Source organism: Capra hircus, chromosome 1 (assembly GCF_001704415.2).
Source record: "Capra hircus breed San Clemente chromosome 1, ASM170441v1, whole genome shotgun sequence".
Lineage (NCBI taxonomy): Eukaryota > Metazoa > Chordata > Mammalia > Artiodactyla > Bovidae > Capra > Capra hircus.
The window spans coordinates 124,894,342-124,906,798 of record NC_030808.1 but is presented as its reverse complement, the minus strand read 5'-3'; the positions used below and the strand labels follow the sequence as shown (position 1 = coordinate 124,906,798).

The 12,457-nt window shown below is 37.7% G+C and overlaps 1 protein-coding gene across 1 annotated transcript in view; it reads right to left on the bottom strand.

Annotated features, from left to right (window-relative positions):
• Nucleotides 1-12,457, bottom strand: part of SLC9A9 (solute carrier family 9 member A9) — a 651,206-nt gene that overhangs the window by 373,586 nt on the left and 265,163 nt on the right. The window lies entirely within an intron of this gene.

Genomic DNA, 12,457 nt, shown 5'->3' with positions numbered 1-12,457 from the left:
AACATTACTTTGCTAACAAAGGTCCATCTAGTCAAAGCTATGATTTTTCCAGTAGTCATGTCTGGATGTGAGAGTTGGACTATAAAGAAAGCTGAGGGCCGAAGAACTAATGCTTTTGAACTGTGGTGTTGGAGAAGACTCTTGAGAGTCCCTTGGACAGCAAGGAGATCAAACCAGTCAATCTTAAAGGAAATTGATCCTGAATATTCATTGAAAGGACTGATGCTGAAGCTGAAACTCCAATACTTTGGCCACCTGATGGGAAGAACTGACTCATTGGAAAAGCCCCTGATGCTGGGAAAGATTGAAGGCAGGAGGAGAAAGGGACAACAGAGGATGAGATGGTTGGATGGCATCACTGACTCGATGGACATGAGTTTGAGCAAGCTCTGGGCGTTGGTGATGGACAGGGAAGCGTGGCGTGCTGCAGTCCATGGGGTTGCAAAGAATCAGACACGACTGAGCGACTGAACTGTACTGAATGCACACTTAGATATGCTGTAGTGAAACGGCACAATTACAATACATAGAAAGAAAACCAAAATCAACCAGAAAGAAAAGACAGGTTAGCTTTAAAAATGATAATGGTTGCAGAGTATATTTTTGATCAATAGCAACAAAGTTCAAAATACAGTTTTCTAATATGTCCAAAGTTCTGAGGGAAAATATTTGTCAACTTTGAATTTTATGGCTAGATAAACTATACTTCAAAAGTGAGAACAAAGTAAAGAAAAATTTAAGCCAAAGACTAATAATTTACTGGTAAATTACCACTACTGAGATAATTTACCAAAAAATCTCATGCCTTTAGTAAAATAATCATTACATGAAAAGTTTTAGAAAAAAGAAAGCTGGACACAGAAGAAAGAGCAGGTTTGTGAAGCAATGTTAATTAAAGAAACTAGTAAATGTAAGACAAACCAAAATAAACATTAATTGTAACAACAATAATTATTTGGTTAAAAATGAGGTGGAATTAAAATAATAAATAATTAATCACATGAATGATGGAAGGAGTAAGAAGCGTTAAAGCATTTTCATTTTTTGGGTGTTATCTAGGATGTTGCTAGAGATATTTATTTGTTTTGGACTTTGTTAATTACAGATGCTATGTGAATTATATATTTAAAATTTAAGGATAACGACAAAGGCAACAAAAGAAACTGAAATGAGTCACTTCACACAGAAGAATAAAAATATAAAAGAGACATAGGTCATTCAATAATCCAAATGAAAGCAGAAAAGGAGAAAATAGGAAGTACTGAAAAGTGTTTACATCAAAAGTACAAAGTAAGGTATATGTGTACATGCACCTGTGTGTACAAACAGAGATGAAAATGACATGCTCTATTAGCCTGTTTCACCATGTAGATATATATATATATTTTGTATGTAATAATATATAGTAAACTGTATATCATATAATGTGTAATATATGTATTATATATTACATTAATATTATACATATAATTCTCACATGAGTACAAAGATACACACACACACAAAAATATTTTAATCTTGTAATGGCAAAAAGATGGCAACAACTTAATGGCCCTTTGATAGGAAAATATACAAATTTTAATATATTTATATCATGAACTATTACTGAGTAGTTAATATGAGTGGATTATACCCAGAATTATGAATATGGATAAATCATAGAAAAAAGATGATGGCAAGTGGAAAGAGCAAGTTTTAAAAGAATAACACAGCAGACATCATGATTAGCCACTCAAGAGTTAACAGTCCCCCTTTTTCCCAGTGACTTTTTCTAAAGAAGTTGAAAAGTGAAAATATTCGATACTTTGCCTTCTTTTGCAGCAAAAGGTATATCAGTTCTAGCAAATGAGATGAATGAAATTCTCTCTGGGTGTTTTTTCTTTCCTAAATACAATGACAAGGGTTAGAAAGAAAAAGGTTTTGAGTGTGCCTTTCCTCTTTGTTCCCCCTGGAATATGAACTGAGGTTTCATAGACAACTAGCCAGCAGGTGAAGAGTTCCCCAGGGACGGTGCAGAGTATGACACATAACGTCACTGTCCTCTCTGACGATGCCACTGAGCCACTGGATCAGAACAGGACCCCCTTTCCTTAGATTTCTTGTTTTGTGAGACAAATAACACTCAATTCTTTAGTATCCTATAGCATATTTTTCTGTTACTTGCTGCTGAACACAACCTAATTGAAATAAATAAGTACAGTAAAATACTATTTTTGTAAATTTTTACATAAAATGTACAGAAATGTGTTATATAATGTATACAGATACATACAGACATAGGACATAATTAAGAGATGGTTGAGAAGGACAAGCAATGACTTTAGGGTAGCAGCTACCTTCAGGGAGAAGGGAAATGGGGAAGGAAGAGAATTGGAAGGAAAAGGACTAAACAGTAGTTATATTTTTTATTCCTTAAAAAAGAGTCTTAAGGTAAAATCAATCTTTTGGAAAAAAATCTGAGTAACGGGTACATTTTTTTCTGTATATGTCTATGTAGCTAAATCACTTTAAATATTTTTCTCTAAAACAAATGTGAAATCATGTCAATTTTCTAGTAATCTATGATAGAACATGTTCTGTTATGTCTATTGTATGTGGTGTTATATAACTTCCTTATCCAACCTATTTCCACACTCCCATGAGTTAAAGTAAGGATGAAGATAAGTCTATTTTCAATCAATCTGTTCAGGGTCCGATTTGCTCCAACTGTAGTAAATGACCTAAGAGAACAGATATCTGGGAAACTTTCATGCTGCAACAGACTGAGTAAATAAAAATTGTGGAGAGTGTTCCAAGAAGTAAGAAAGCATGATGACTGGCAGCTGGAGTCAGTGTAAGCAAAAATATAGGATAATCACAAGCCTGAAGAATTCTCAGATCATGGGCCAATTTGCTATAGGGCAAGCCAGCTTAGAATCAATATTTTTTCAATTACATTTAAACACTGTTTCACAATCTAGTATTTGGACAGCAAGTTAGCAGTGTTGTAGTTATTAATTTTTAACAAAATTTTGGCTGTATGAAATATGTATTCTCATAGGGAAAAAATGAAAAAAATTCAGAGTGCAGAGGGTATAAAATAAAAAGTGAAAGACTCCCTCTCCAGGCTCTTAATTCACACTCCCAGAAGTACTATTAATATTTCTTCTGCTTCTAGAACTTTTATGCATGGATTAGTAAATATATAACTCTCATTTTTTAGAATAAATATGAAATAATATCATATGTATTATTCAGTAAATTGCTTTTTAACTTAAAGTAATATATTGAATATCTTCCAAATTAGCTCATATATAACTATCTCATTCTTTTGGACAGTGGCAAATATTCTATGAAGTTATCACATCTATTAAAGCAATTCTATATTGGTAGACATTTAGGTTTTTTAATTATTTGTTTTTACAAATAATGTTGTATAAGTATCCTCTTTTCCCTACAGATATGCCACTTTTATCATATCCAAAATTCCTACAAATGTTTGTGTGGAATTTTCTAAGTCTAGGCTTCCATAAAGCTGCCAGCTTTTTCCTTCACACCACCAAACATTGATGGCTAGAGTCTCACAATACATTTAGTATCTGGTAGAACTTATACCTGAGTGTTACCCAGGACTTTCAGAATTTTCCTTGAATGTTTATTTTTCCAGATAAGATTTAGCATCATTCTGCTAAGTTTAACATATCCAGTCTGTTTCTCTGAGCAGTCAGCCATTATCACACACTCCACCTGTAGAGGATTTACTGAGGAAATTGAGGCAGGGAGGTTCTGGACTGGGGACAGTAGGCACAGAGGAGGAAGAGTGGGATACAGAACTGAATAGAGGTGGGGTAAATAGAAGCCATACGATAAACTGTGAGAGCCCTTAGATCCTTTACCATGAGGTACTCCCAGCATGATGGTAATCTACTTATACCTCTGATTAGAGGCACTACTGGAGAAGGCAATGGCAGCCCACTCAGTACTCTTGCCTGGAAAATCCCATGGACAGAGGAGCCTGGTAGGCTGCAGTCCATGGGGTCGCTAAATGTCAGACACAACTGAGCGACTTCACTTTCACTTTCCACTTTCACTTTTCACTTTCATGCATTGGAGAAGGAAATGACAAGCCACTCCAGTGTTCTTGCCTGGAGAATCCCAGGGACGGCGGAGCCTGGTGGGCTGCTGTCAATGGGGTCGCACAGAGTCGGACACGACTGAAGTGACTTAGCAGCAGCAGAGGGACTATTTGTAGGTGCTCACTAATTCACAGGTACTTAGATTTGGAGCTGCCCCCAAATAAAGGCCAGATTCCCAATTACCCTACAATAAGACTCACCAGTTGACAGTCTAGACTTGTTTCTAGCCCATATCCTGGGCCTTAATCTTCCAAAACCTATTATTAGTATTCTGAGGCAAGTGAAAATATTGCACTCATGAAACAAGAATAGGACCCTAGAAAAAGAAACAATCAAAAACAAGAAAGGGCTTTTAGAAAGAAAAATACAAGAGCCAAAATGAAAATTCCAAAATTGGAACATAAAGTTGAGCAAATCTCCTTGAATAAATGCAAGTGGAGAGAGTCCTAAAAGAGTAGGTGCTTAAACAGGTTTTGATGCTTCAGAGAAGAAGGCCAAATTCTTGTAAAGTACAGCTTGGATAGAACCAAAAGGAGAGGTGAGGCAGGCTTGTTGAGTCAGTGGGATGGAAGTCAGTTTACAGGGGTTAAGGAGGGCTTTGAGAAAGTAGAGTAGTACAAATCATGTGCTCGTGTTGGTATTGCAAGGAAGAAGAAAAATACATTCACAGTAAAAGTACATAGAGACAAGCAAAAGTACTGCTTAAGGAAGGGGAAATAAGGGCATAGCTTAAAGAAAATAATAAAGGAGATGATACAGAACAAGTGATAAACAAAACAGAGGAAGATATGAGCTTAGAGATAAAGTCTTAAAATGGACACAAACGGATGAGAATCCAAGTGAAGACAGTTACTCTAGCAAGAAGGGTGGTTTATCTGATACTAACGAAAAGATTAAGAAGACTTTGGGATTGACATGGGGTCGCAAAGAGTCGGACACGACTGAGCGACTGAACTGAACTGAACTGAACTGAACAGTATTGATACTATGTATAAAATAACTAATGGGAACCTACTGTATAGCACAGCAAACTCTACTCAGTGCTTTGTGGTGACCTAAATGGGAAGACAATCCAAAAAAGAGGGGATGTATGTATATATATAAAGCTTCCCAGGCGGTGCAGTGGTAAAGAATCTGTCTGCCAACGAAGGAGACAGGAGAGACGCTGGTTAGGTCCCTGGGTCGGGAAGATCCCCTAGAGGAGACATGGCAACCCTCTCCAGTATCCTTGTCTGGAAAATCCCAAGGACAGAGGAGCCTGGCAGGCTACAGTCCATGGGGTTGCAAAGAGTTGAACATAACTGAGAACACACATATGTATATGTATAGCTGATTCACTTTGCTGTACAGCAGAAACAAACACAACATTCTAAACCAACTATACTCCAAAATTCTTTTTTAAAAAGGTATTGCCAATTTCAAAGAGCAGGAAAAAAAAAATTTTAAAAAAAGATAAAGTTAGGAAAGATGGTATGTTAAAGTCTGGTTGATTGTGTAAAAGTCAATTTATAAGCAATGACTTGGGTATTACTATAAGTCAATTCCTGAAGAAATTCAGAAGGAGGGGGAAAGAATCAGAGGCTTAAGGAGCATAGAATAGATCTGAAACATGTTAAATGGCAGAACACTTGGGGCTCAGGATGAATCACTCTCTGAATCCTCATGAGAGACAGACACTTGCAGCAAGACTTTAATGGGACCCAATAAAGGTGATTGGACATAGTTCACAAGAAATTTGTTACATAAGATAGTTCAGTCAAAAGAATGAACTGCTGAAAATAATAATCAAAAACACATGTTTTTACCCACAAATAGGTAACCTGGGTGCTCCTTCAGCTTATTTTATCATGTTTTGTTTTTAAATATTTTTGTCAATTTCCAGAATATTTTTTCTTTTTCCTTAAGTTTTCAATATCTATTTTTATCATTATTATTGTACCTATTTGTAATAGAAAAATTTAGCAAAACACACACACACTCACAAATAAAGCTAATATCCAACAATAGATGACTGGTTAAGCATTCTCAAACACTAAGTATGGTATAATATCATTTCTGAATAAGGTATATCTGTATATGTTTTGCATCTGTATGAGCAAAGAAATGGTATATTTACAATAGTGGTTGTCTCTAAGTAGGTTGGATCATGGTGGGGGTTCCATGCATATCTTTTTGTTTCTCTGCAATTTATGATCTGTATCTACGGTACATAAATTATTTTTATCTATAGATGAAAAGAAATAAAAACACAAAAAAGGAAAAGTACTAAAGTCTTTTAGACTGCCTTTTAGGTACTTTCCTTTAATTTATAAAATTGGAGTTAATTCTTAGTCAAGTGTATCTACTCAGCGTGAGGCCTGTTCTGTGGTTTCCTTATATACTGCCTCATGCCTTTTACACAAAAAGCTATAAAGTCATGATAGACTGAAGGGAAATATTCTTTTTCCTTTTTTTACCCTCAATCCATTAAAAACTTTTTCAAACAATTATGGCAGGCATAACCCCCAACTATTGAATTTTTAGGTTCTTTTTCAATGTAATATATGTATTTTAACATTTAGTTCCCCCGTATTCTGGGAGATGGGGTGGTGTGGGAGTGAAGAAAGGTGGAAGAAACAGCAAAAAATAAAAAGAAATACTCAGAGGAGAACAAAGGACTGTAAAACTGATCTAGGGCACTTCAAAAACCAAGCTGCTACAATAAAAAAAAAAAAGGAATATTCATTTATGGAAAAATATTATTGTATTCAAAAGATCAGCTTATTTCTAGCCAGTTGGTCTTTAAAGTAGTTTTAAATTGGATCCTGTCTTGCAAGATGACAAGGAAGTGTCCTAGGGCTGGGAGCATAAGTAAAAAATACTGACTGGGTTGATTCAGAGTGGATCTGGGTTGGAAAAAGCAAGAGGTTAAGGACAACAATATTACAGAGGTCGACATGAACCAATTGGAGATAAGCAGGGAATACTTTTAAGTCAAAGCTTCCAGTTGATCATCGGTGTTGCATGCCGGCTAAGTTGCTAGTCGTGTTCTACTCTTTGCAATCCTAAGGACTGTAGCCCACCAGGCTCCTCTGTCTATGGGATTCTCCAGGCAAAAATACTGGAGTGGTTGCCATGCCGTGCCCTCCTCCAGGGGATCTTTTGGACCCAGGGATTGAACCTTAGTCTGTCTCCTGTATTAGCAGTCCGGTTCTCTACCACTAGCACCACCTGGGAAGCCCATCAATGTTAGAAGTATCTAAAAGACAGGTAATGAGTGCTGGACTCCACCCCAAACAGCATCCCAGCCTGCCCCACGTGGGGTGCATCGCTGCAGAGTTACACTGGCATTCTCTCTAGGCACAGATAGTGATGGCCACTGGTAGCGCAAGCTTGAAGAGAGGTGGGTAGCACTGTGTATAGCAGCATAGCTATTAAACTTTGCATTTTCAGCCTGTTTCAAGGTCTCAAACCCTGAACCCTCGTGAATATGCATGAGTGCAGCACAGTTAGACAGAATATTGGCTGCAAGGTAGAAGCAAATCCTGTGCAATCCTATTGCCTTCAGACAGTCTCTCTCACTCATGGGCTAATCTTATATAAATGAGCAAGGATCTGGCCTGGCTTGCAATCACACTGACCTTCAGGGTGGAGCCCTTGTACTCTGACAGGTTTGCAAGAGAAACCCTGGGGTTAGGATGCCAGATTGCCAGTACAGAAGCAGAACTGAAAACAGAGGTAAATAATTGTTTCTTTGAGGAGATTTCAAGGTTCTCCAACAGAACTGTCTGTTTATCAAACCTCCATTTCATAGTATCCTTTTGTTTATAGAAAAGCAGACCAAAATACCTACAACTAGTCTGAGCAAATTTTAAATGACATGCACAGGAATCCCCAGCTAATTTGCACCTAGTTATAGTTTCATACATGCCTGAGGGCAAACTCCATGACACTTCTCGCTGAAATATTCCAGCCTGCCACTTAGAGAGGAACACTGTGATTTCAATTTGAATATTATATGTAAACAAAAGGAGTTTCTTTAATAGCAACTTACTTAAAGAACTGCCTTAGAAACCTAAAGCACTTTAAGAAAGCTAAATCAGACCAATATGGACTTTTTTTCCCCCTAATGTAGGAAAAAAAAAGAAAGAAAAAAACTCAGCAGGGGCTGAAATATGTGACAAACAATTTGGAAGCCGCTGTGCTGATTGCGATAGTCTCCCAATAACATACTGCTTGTATTTTCTTCTCAGTTTGATTCCTTGACTCCAGGAAGTATTGAAAAGACACAAAACATTTTCTTACGGCAAGGTGCTTTTACTGTGATCAATTACCTTTCCTTCTGTAAGCTCTGCTGTGGTTAGTCACAGGATTAATGTCTAAGAAGGAAGAGGGGCCAGGGCCCTGAGATGCCTGTCTTTTTCTTTTTTCTCTTCTTTTCAAAATGCACCTTCAAACTGAAAAGTGTGTAAAAGGAATTCCAAATATCAATAGCAATGATTAATTTTCTGGCAGTTATGGATAATAAGTTACTAACAAGAAAATTAAATATAGAACCGTAAAGAATTTATGAAAGTTACTGTAATTTTAATATGTTTGAAGCCTTGGCAACCAGTCTTCAGAGTATATTAAAACCTCTCAAATTTTACAATTAAATCTTATGACCACAAGATCTACCACAAATATTTATTAAGTGCTACTAGGTGGTATTAAGTTGTAGTAAACTCAGTATTTCTGGTGATTTTATGTACGTTCTTTACAGTGTCATCTGGAATTTGTTTTTGTGTAAGGTGTGATAGTAGAGCTGTAATATTTTCTTCCTGTCTTTTCATAATTAGCCAGCAAATGTCCCAACTTCATCTTCTTCATTTTTCACTGAATTGTTACTTTAAACACATGACACGTGTGCATGCATGTCCACAGATACATCCGTTTATTTCTGGGTGTTCTATTTTGTTTATTTGACCTATCTATTCCTGTACTAGGCTTCCCTGGTGGCTCAGAGGTTAAAGCATCTGGCTCCAATGCGGGAGACTCGGGTTCGATCCCTGGGTTGGGAAGATCCCCTGGAGAAGGAAATGGTAACCCACTCCAGTATTCTTGCCTGGAGAATCTGGTGAAGTGAAGTGAAGTCGCTCAGTCGTGTCTGACTCTTTGCGACCACATGGACTGGAGAATCTGGTACTGTATTGCAATAATTATAATTGTATCATCTCATTATGCTTTATTTTTCAGGATTACTTTAGATATTATTGAAACTCATTTATTCTCCTATATAACTCATTTATTCTCCAGTTTTAGAAAAAGATTACTTTTGAGAATTGCATTACATTTTAAACTTAATTTGGGGAGAATTAACATTTTTAATAATGAATTTTCCTATGTAATAGTGTTTCTCTCCCCTCTTCAGATTTTATAATTCTCTTCCTATAGTTTCTGAGCACTACCTCTGCTTATGTTTTCCATTGCTCATTGGCTCTAGGGCAGCATCCAATAGTTTGAATGAGTCTGGGTTATTCCTTTGTTTCCTTTGGGGGAGTCTTCAATGAGCCATGTGATGAGTACACCATCTCTGAGGGTTAAGCCTAGTGTTTCCAAGGCTCAGTTTCTGTCTAAACAAGTCTTTTTACTTGTGGTAAGCTTGTATCAATTTCTGATCTCCTTCTACCCAACCACTACTCTTGCTGCGCATCATTTGGTAAGCTATATATTTAGTTCTTTGATCAGTCTTTCTGGCTCTCAATCATTTCTTACTCTCTTTTCTAATGAGCCACAAAGCATATTCAGAGATTCTCTAGCTTAGGAGAAAACAGACTATGCAGAGCTCTCTTCTGATTCCAGGCACTTTAATTCATAGACCTCCAACAGACAATAGGAGGACAATCTTACTGACTGCCTAATAAAATCAGGAGAAATTGCTCTCTGAATGTGTTATGACTGGATCATATCTTTGCTCACATGGCATGTAATAGAGATCCAGGACGATTTAAGGTGGTTTTCTCTTTTTTGGGTCTCTTTATTAGTATAGGAAAAATAAAAACCATAGTTAGGACATTGAAAACGTTTCACTCTCATAATGGGTGGTAGAACTATCAATTCAGATTCCACATTTATGGGATGCTTTTATGTGTCAGGTGGGGTACTTGTTGTGCTCTCAAATACTACCTAATTTTATGACAGTCTCAGGTTTTCAAAAGGCAGCTGTGAACCCAGATATCTGAAATTAAAAAAAAAATGGCTATGAAAGCTTAAGTTCATGTATCAGTATTAAAACAACCACAGGAAGTAAGTCAGAGCCAATAATAATGGTAAAATAAATGCAGCAGACAGTATTTGTTGAGTTTTTATTATATATTGGATGCTATAAATAATTTATCATCATTGTCATTATAACAATTGCATGGCGTATGTAAAACTATACAAAAAAAAGATCTTAATTAACCTGATTACCACAATGGTGTGATCACTCACCTAGGGCCAGACATCCTGGAGTGTGAAGTCAAGTGGGCCTTAGGAAACATCGTAATGAACAAAGTTAGTGGAGGTGATGGAACTTCAGCTGAGCTATTTCAAATCCTAAAAGATGATGCTGTTAAAGTGCTGAACTCAATATGCCAGCAAATTTAAGAAACTCAGCAGTGGCCACAAGATTGGAAAAGGAATCTTGTATGTGCATACACCCCACTTGCATTTATTCAATCATTCCAGTCCCAAAGAAAGGCAATGCCAAAGAGTGTTCAAACTATTGCATTATTGCACTTATCTCACATGCTAACAAAGTAATGCTCAAAATTCTCCAAGCTGGGCTTCCACAGCACATGAACCAAGAATCTCCAGATGTTTAAGCTGGAATTAGAAAAGGCAGAGGAACCAGAGATCAAATTGCCAACATTTGTTGGAGCATAGAGAAAGCAAGAGAATTCCAGAGAAACATCTACTTCTGCTTCATAGACTATGCTAAAGCTTTTGACTCTGTGGATCACAACAAACTATGGAAAATTCTTAAAGAGATAGGAATACCAGACCTCCTTGCCTGCCTCCTGAGAAATCTGTATGCAGGTCAAGAAAGAACAGTTATAACCGGACATGGAACAGTGGACTGGTTCCAAATTGGGAAAGGAGTACGTCAAGGCTATATATTGTCACCCTGCTTATTTAACTTATATGCAGAGCACATCATGTGGAATGTCAGGCTGGATGAAGCACAAGCTGGAATCAAGACTGCTGGGAGAAATATCAATAACCTCAGATATGCAGATGACACCACGCTTATGGCAGAAAGTGAAGAGGAACTAACAAGCCTCTTGATGAAAGTGAAAGAGGAGAGTGAAAAAGCTGGCTTAAAACTTAACATTCAAAAAATAAAGGTCATGGCATCTGGTTCCATCAGCTCAGTTCAGTTCAGTTCAGTCATCAGTCGTGTCTAACCATTTGCGACCCCATGAATTGCAGCACGTCAGGCCTCCCTGTCCATCACCATCTCCCAGAGTTCACTCAAACTCACGTCCATCAAGTCGGTGATGCCATCCAGCCATCTCATCCTCTGTCGTCCCCTTCTCCTCCTGCCCTCAATCCCTCCCAGCGTCAGAGTCTTTTCCAATGAGTCAACTCTTCGCATGAGGTGGCCAAAGTACTGGAGTTTAAGCTTTAGCATCGTTCCTTCCAAAGAACATCCAGGGCTGATCTCCTTTAGAATGGACTGGTTGGATCTCCTTGTTGGTCCCATCACTTCATGGCAAATAAGATGGGGAAACAGTGACAGACTTTATTTTCTTGGTCTCCAAAATCACTGTAGATGGTGTCTGCAGCCATGAAATTAAAAAAGACACTTGATCGTTGGAAGAAAAGCTATGACTAACCTAGATAGCATATTGAAAAGCAGAGACATTACTTTGCTGACAAAGATCCATCTAGTCAAAGCTATGGTTTTTCCAGTAGTCACGTATGCATGTGAGAGTTGGACCGTAAAGAAAGCTGAGTGCCAAACAATCGATGCTTTTGAACTATGGCATTGGAGAAGACTCTTGAAAGTCCCTTGGACTGCAAGGAGATATAACCAGTCAGTCCTAAAGGAAATCAAACCTGAATATTCATTGGAAGGATTGACGCTGAAGCTCCAATACTTTGACTACCTGATGCGAGGAACTGACTCACTGGAAAAGATCCTGATGCTGTGAAAGGTTGAAGGCAGGAGGAGAAGGGGATGACAGAGGGTGAGATGGTTGGATGGTATCACCAACTTGATGGACATGAGTTTGAGCAAGCTCCAGGAGTTGGTGATGGACAGGGAAGCCTAGCAGTCCACAGGGTCGCAAATAGTTGGACACGGCTGAGCAACTGAACTGACTGATGTAAAATTAGCC